This window comes from Euphorbia lathyris, chromosome 4 (genome assembly GCF_963576675.1).
Source record: "Euphorbia lathyris chromosome 4, ddEupLath1.1, whole genome shotgun sequence".
In the NCBI taxonomy this organism is placed as follows: Eukaryota; Viridiplantae; Streptophyta; class Magnoliopsida; order Malpighiales; family Euphorbiaceae; genus Euphorbia; species Euphorbia lathyris.
The window spans coordinates 43617207-43625479 of NC_088913.1; positions in this window are offsets into that span (position 1 = coordinate 43617207).

Genomic DNA, 8273 nt, shown 5'->3' on the forward strand with positions numbered 1-8273 from the left:
AGACGTGATTAAGCATACAAGTCAATTTATTTTGTACAAAACCATTTAATTAGGAAAACAATTCAAAACTTCATTATTTACAATGAAACAATTTTAATTACAATGTTCGCTTAATCCGTCGTTGGAACGAATTAAGGTTTTAAAACGTGATGTTTTGGAAACGGTTTGAAAATGACAAAAAAACGTTATTTACACTTTAGGAATATCTAGAAAAGCTTTTAATTTAAACAAACAACTTGAAATCTCTTTTTGTCTTTTATTTTCCCCTTTTCACTCAATTAACCTTCATTTGAACATAATTACAACAATTAATGAATTAAACCCAAATTCACCCAACCAAAACACTTTCAAAACATATATATATATATATATATATATATATATATAGGAAATTTAAAAGGAAAAGAAGAAATATGTACATATGCATATATTTTTAGTAGAAATGGTGATTATACCTATAGATTAAAAAGGAGGTAAAGAGAATATATATATATATATATATATATATATATATATTATGATTATCAATAGGTAAAAATAGTAATGAAAATAATGCTAGATATGATATACTTTTATTTTAATTAAAAAAACATGTAAAAAAATGAATAAGATTCATAAATAAGAAAATAGTATTTAACCCCCCAAAATGGTTTATGATAAGTATATATAGAAAATAACCCCTAATAACCCCAAAATAACAAATATGTATAGTTTAAATAAATTAAATGGAAAATCTATAAATATACATATAATCTTATCAAATCAAATTAATGAAAAATAATATCTAAACATGTTAAATAAATATATACAAAAAATTAAAAATAATTTGAATACATATATTACATAATTATACATATATATATATCAAGGACCAAAAGTCTAAAAGTTGAGAAAGAAGGACCAAACAGCATTTTTTACATTTCAGCAGCTTTACCGACGGAAATTCCGTCGGTAAACTGCCTTTTGTGACAAAAAATGGAAAATAACAGAAACAGTACCTAACACTCCAGATTTATTCAAACACTTTAAACTTAATCTATTCTATCGTTTTGGATCTCCGAACTACCAAAATTGGGTCATAGTCTATAACGGAGACTCCTAAAACGATGTTTTATTCTAAACGTTATTTAGAAATATTTTCAAAACTTATAATTACAACGTTTCTTAATCCCGAACTACCTTTGAATCGGATCACGGTTCATATTGGGATGTTAAAACGAGGTTTTTTATTTCAAAACAAAATCAAACGTTTATTTAATACGAGACAAAAATTAAATAAATACGGAAGATCAAATAAAACGTGATAAATAAATAAATAATTAAATAAATAAATAAAACTTTAGAATAAATAAATAAAATGAATAAATAAATAAATAAAATAAATAAAGTGAGTCTAGTCCTCGGATAATACCTCAAGATCGGTATTGACAGCTGAAGTCGGTTGATTCCACGAGTTATGATTTTTGTATTTTTCGGTGTTTTTAGTAAAATTTTAACTTTTAGGAAATTCGGGTTTTTTAGGAAAAAAATGTTTATTCCCAAAAAAATAAATTTCTCTCTCTAAAAAATGTTTTAGAGTGAGAAGCTCCCAAAAATCCTCCTCCTCAAATGCATGTGTATTTTTCGCCCAACGTCGTTGGGCGTCCGCCCGACGGATGTTGGGCGCACGCCCAACGTAGATTGGGCGCGCGCGCCCCGCTGCCGCTGGGCGTGCGCCCCGCGCTGCCTGGCACGCGTCCAACTGCCGTCGGGCGTGCACCGGCTGCCGCTAGGCGCTCGCCCAACGCCGCTGAGCACCCGCGAGCCGTCCACTCGACGACCGCAACCCCTACAGATCTTCTCGTGATTTTTATTATTATTTTTGCTTTAAATTATCGAAACCAACCGCTTCAACCGTCTTGTTATGGGTTTTCGTCACAGGTCCTCCGACTCGGTGTCTACAGTTGCCCCTACTTTCCTATTTTGATAGTGATGTGTGTGTTTTGAAAACCTTTTTTGCTAACGCAACACATGCAATGTAAATATATTAAAGTAAAAGACACGTAAGAGTAGGAGGAAGAATACCTGATCTCCATGCCGCATGCTCCGGCCTTTTCTTCGATCTTTGCCTTGTCTGTCTCGTCAATAGCGACCCTGGTCCATGACCGTGGGTAAAATGGCTCAAAAGCAACCCTGGTCTCTAAATCGACCGCAGGCAGAAAAGGCTCAAAAGCAACCCTGGTCCATGATCGCGGGTAAAATGGCTCAAAAGCAACCCTGGTCCACGACCGCGGGTAAAATGGCTCAAAAGCGACCCTGGCCCCCAACCGCGGGTAAAATGGCTCAAAAGCAACCCTGGTCTCTAAATCGATCGCAGGCAAAATGGCTCAATAGCAACCCTGGTCCACGACCGTGGCTCAATAGCAACCCTGGTCCACGACCGCAGGTAAAATGGCTCAAAAGCAACCCTGGTCTCTAAATCGACCGCAGGCGAAATGGCTCAATAGCAACCCTGGTCCACGACCGCGGGTAAAATGGCTCAAAAGCAACCCTGGTCTCTAAATCGACCGCAGGCACAATGGCTCAAAAGCAACCCTGGTCTCTAAATCGACCGCAGGCAAAATGGCTCAAAAGCAACCCTGGTCCACGATCGCGGGTAAAAATGGCTCAAAAGCAACCCTGGTCTCTAAATCGACCGCAGGCAAAATGGCTCTCTCTAGCAATTTTAGATTTTAACATCGTTGTGTGTATTTTTACTGGAGCTATCGTCTCGGGTATTTGAGTCGTTGATAGGAACGTCCTTATCTCTTCGTCGGGAACATTTTAGACTAAAAATTATTTTTCCATCGACTGTTGTCTGTATTTTGACTGGCGCCACTGTTCTGTAAAATTTCGGCTGTCGTCTAGAGTCATATCCTTATGGTATTGGTCACTGCCTGGCATAAACGCAGGCTGAAACGGACTGCAAATCGGAGGTCTGTGCACCTGGTAATTAATTATTTACTTTTTACCTTTATGTCACGTCGTACCTTTTTCGCTATTTATGGGAATGCCATTCCCTTCTTCTATATAAGGTGGTGGGGTTTCATTTCAACCCCACACCTTCTCTCTCTTCTCTCTCTCTAGCACTAAACTTAGAGCATTCTCGTGATGGATTCGGATAAATACGATGACACGAAGGGTATGGACGCGGGTTTTGAGAACTTGACTAGAGTGGCTCCTTTTCAGCATCCTGCTTCTCATCTGAGCCGGACCAACATCAATCCGGTAAGTACCCCCTTAATCTTTATCCTTTGACAAGACTTCTACGCCTTAGCAGCCCCATTTTGAATGTCATTTGCATGCTAACCTTTAAGCTGCTTAGAAGACTTTTAGTTAGAAAATGCGAATTTTTATGCACGTGAGCAATGCTTTACGCTTTTTGTTTGTTGAAAGAATATAAACTATATACATGTGAATAGTAAAAATATGAACAATGCATGCCCACAGTAAAATGTGAATAGTGCACGTGAATAGTAAAAACATGAATAGTAAAAAAACATGAATAATGCATGCAAAAAAACGTGAATAGTAAAAACGTGAATAATGCACGTGAATAGTAAAAACGTGAATAATGCACATGAATAGTAAAACGTGAATAGTACACGTGAATAGTGAAAAAGGTAAACAACTAAATTAAACGCTTTTAACCCAAGTTAGAATTAGATTAAGCTCCTCGCAAACACGCAGGAGAGTGGAACACCAAAGAATAATGAATTAACCAAATCCTATACAAATGATCCTACGAATGAAATCTCACAGAGTAACGATCCTAACTGACAGGAACTTCTAGGTTAGATTTAAACATAACCGAAAGAATAACTAGGTTAACAAACTTTTATTAGACTTTTGCATAGAAGCGAGGTTCTCGAGGAGTAATGACTTTAGTTTGGCCCTTTGCCTTACCCGTTCCGTCCCTTCCAGGTCATTGGCATTTCAGGGACCACCGAGGACATTCATATCTGGCATGCCATGCTTAGCCCGGCGGCTAAAGCCCGGGTACGAGAGTTGGGCTTCAAGCCTTTTATCCTGGCGCTGCCTCGTGCCAACGGAGTGTGTGACCGGTTCGGCCTGTGCGCCTTATGCGAGAGATGGGTAGACTCGACCCACACCTTTCACTTCTCGTTTGGGGAGATGACGATCTCGCCCCGCGACTTCTCCCTGCTGACCGGATTGCGGGGTAGCGGCATTCCGATCCCGCTTTTCTTCGACATGGTGCGTCCTCGGGTTGACCGTGCTGAGATATCTGCTTTGATCGGACCCGGAGTCTATACAGGTGTCAAGTCCACCCCGACGAAGTTTGTTACCACCTATGGATTATTGAGTCGCAGGGACTTCTGTGACCGAGATGATATGGATCAGGCCACTCGCAGCTTCCTTCTGTATGCTTTAGGCGAGACGATCTTCCGCACTAAGAGCGGAACCATACATGCGGGTCTCATCCAGGCCTTCCGTGATTTGGATGCGGTGTCGTCCTACGATTGGTCAGGAGCCGGCTTGGCTTTTCTATACAAATTCCTGGACTTGACTTGCCGGAAGCGCAAGGATTTCGGCGGTTACACCTTTGCCCTCCTGGTACGCCCTCTATCATTGGCTTGTCTCTTTATTCTTTCTGCGATTTCTGTTTCTGACATCCGTTTTTACGAGCAGGTTTGGGCCTATGAGAGGCGGATTCTTCCGTGCACCCGCAAGAGTAGGCCGCGCGCGGTTAGGCTTCCACTTATGGCGAGGTGGAGTGACTTTGATTTGCGTACTGAGAGGAGCCGGACGGTGGCCCGACTCCTATCATGGATCGACACGCGGAGCTTGGGACAGGTGAACATCTCCTAACCATGATGGATTTTGTTTGATCTTGTCTGACCCCTTTTTTTGTTTTTCAGATTTCCTTCAGATGGGACGACCTCGACTTTGGTCCCGATTATGCTTATGTCACCCGCATTCAGGGGCAGCAGTGTGTGCTCACCGGCCCGTGTGTGCGAGCATGGTATTTGGGAGACCGGGGTTTTACTGGGATTAGCGCCACACATTGGATGCCAGGTGAGATTCCCGTGTCCATGTTTGCGGTGAGGGTCATGCCCTTGTCGGACATCCGTCGCGATTTGACCCATCGATTTGCCTCTCGAGATGTGTGGGACCACGCCGAGGGTCGCGTCCACTATTTATTGACTCTGTTGACCCCGTTGGATCCTCCCGAGGTCGCGATGGATGTGGGCCCTGCGGATGACGTGTTTTCGGCGGAGGCTGTTGCTGCGGTCTTTGGTCAGGAGGAGATTCTGGTGAGTGCTTTGTCCTATTTATTCTTTATTTACGAGATGGTTATGGGTATTTATTGTGTCTTTACGTGCAGGAGGGTTCCTTGAGGAGCGCTCGGACGTCAGACTTTTTCGATGGTGCTCAGGCCCGGACGTCTAATAGCGAGGATTCTTATCACGCGGGCGAGTCCTCCGGCGCTGCCCGACCAGAGCAGCTTCGCCTTGGCACACTGACGCGGCCTCGCGCGGTTGTGGAGCGAGGCCGATCTTAGGGATAAGTGTACCCCGTCGTTATCAAGTAATAAATTTCTAGTTAAGTCCAGGTTATCGTCCACAGGATTTATTTCCGCAAGTATCGAGTTACTTAGTCTCAGGTGTTATCTAGGCTTAGGGGGTTTTGAGTTGGTTTTTCTAAGTTAATCTACTCCTAGGTTGAATTATACTATTCCCAGCTAAGTTATCTGATTCTAACTAAGTTATTCTACGCCTAATTAAGTTACTCTACCCCTAATTAAGTTAAACTACTCCTAAGTGATCTTTTACCAATGCAATTATCCGAAGGAACATGAAGGGGTACGATGATAATGAAAATAGATTGTTTAAGCAATTGAATTAAAACCTAAGTCACTTGTGTCCGAGGCGATTAACCCGACCTACCCTCCTAAAGTCCCTAGTTCGTGATTCTCTTGTAAGGCCGAAACTAGCTCTAAGGCTCAGCAATTTGGGCTTAATCTTCTACAGGGTCGTCAATCCTATAGGCACTGACTAGGTCAGATTCAGCTCGCAATATGTGCCAACTTGATTTTGGGATTATCGAATGAGTTAAACCAATCAGACAAAGCGTAAGACAAAGATTAAAGCATTAAAACAATTGAATGAACAAGAACTATAATATATATCAAAGATGAAAGTATTATCACGAAGTTACAATGAGCCTAGGATTCATAACATGTATCAGAGGCTAGACAGAATATAAAAGAAGAAAAATCCCTTTCAGGGAACCTGTCTACCAATGCAGGCGTCTTCCTAGGACTTAAGGATGGAGCTTGAGCAATCCTCGGTGAACGGAGCTTCGGAGGTGTCTTCAATGGAGGTTTGAAGGATATGGAGGAGGTGGAGAGGATTTCTCAAGATGAAAAGCTAAGAAAATTACAAAGATCAAAGATACTAATTTACATTGGAAAAACTCTATTTATAGGCGTGGCTCGGCCCTCTTTTTGACCTATTTTCGTGTCCTTATGCAGGTAGGAAGTCGTGGGGTCCGTCGTGGCATCGTGGGGGCGGAATTGGTCTTTTTGACCAATTCCCGCAGGTCTGCTCGCCGAGCAGGGCGAGCTGCTCGGCGAGCAGCGCCCTGCTCGGTGAGCAGGCCTCTAGCGGCCTGCTCGCCCGAGCAGGCCTCTGGTGGCCTGCTCGGCGAGCAGGCATGGCCTACGGAGGCCCGCTCGTCGAGCATTCTTGCCCGGTATGCCCCCGCGTGCTTGCCGACTGCCGTCGATGCCTTTTTCGTCCGAACTTATACCTGCGCATGTACAGAAACTCCAGATAACATTAGTCCAAAGGCTAAATTGACCCGCCAATCGCTTATTTTGAGCAAACGCTTCGTTTGGTGCGACTTTTGACGGACCAATTAGCTTCAAAAGATAACGGAATTATACTATGCATGCTATTTTGGCCGTAATTGCCTAAATTGGTCATAAAACGAGCCTAAACAACGAAAAATAAATAAAACGTTTCCAATTCCTAACTAACTCACACAAAAGCATTTAAATGCGAGAAATGCTCGCTTATTAACTAAATAATGCTAAAACCCGTCCTAAAACCGTACCCAAAGATAGGGGTTTTTGACCCCTATCAAACCTCCTCGCACTTAAAACTTTACTTGTCCCCAAGTAAACTAAAAAACTAAACCCGCAATCACAAGCAAGCTAGAAAACCTCCCAGTTTGACTAGGTGCTTGACACAATTTCGAGCATCTGTAATTACATGCATTCGGAAATACAAAGTAGAGACACGATATCCAAAAGCCGCATTTCAATTATCATAGGTCATAGTTTTAAGCAAAAGGACACATGTTCAATTAAACGAGCTTGAGGGGATCGCTAAGTAAAACACCTCACCATAGGTAGTTCACTCAATTCACACAATTTTGGTGGCTAAAGTGTTTACTCTCGGCTTATGTTCTTGCTTAGGATTACGTTGATTTTGCACGTTCATCCGAGTTCCTCTACCATGCTATATGACTCCGATGATATCAAAAACAGCCTCGAATTTGGGTTGTAATGTGGTTAGAGGGTTAAAGGTACAACAAGGGTTAATAGTTCTAGCGCTAGAAAAACAAAGTTCAAATGGCTTTAGCAAATATGAAGTGATTGAGCTTTTTATTCATCCATTATTCTCGTTTTGGGATGTTTTCTTGAGACGTTTTGATTTAAAGAACTGGGGGATGAAGTTCTCCCCTTTTAGTTCGTCTCTTTTCTTTTCTTTTCTTTTTTTCTGTTTTTCTCTTCTTCCCTTTTTTTTTTGGATAGTGATGCTCATTCACTTCTTAGCCTTTTGGCGTGCTAATATAATGCCATAAACAAAGAAAAAGCGCTAGAAGAAAACAAAGGCTCAATTTGAGCTTTGCAAAAATTTTGGGTTAAGTAGCAAACCAAGTTGTGGTTTGCAAAAATAGGTTAGAACGAAAGAAAAATCTATAAACTACAAAAATATAGGCTCAAAGGGGCTTACTAGAGTGGATGAAAAAGAGAAAATAAGGTAAAGAAAAAGGGTTAATTCTAATGAGGCTGATTTCATCGTTTATCATCTCAAATCATTGCATGTAGGTTCAACACAGTATTAGGTGCAAAATCTGTAATCTTCCACAAGTCAAAGCATTCACACAAAAATGTCAAGAAAAAGAGCTTTTTGATGTTCGCTCTTAGGCTCAAATTCAACTCACAATTCTTTGGGTTTCAATTTGTGTTTACTAGTTCTCCCCAAACTCAAGTTTAATATCAC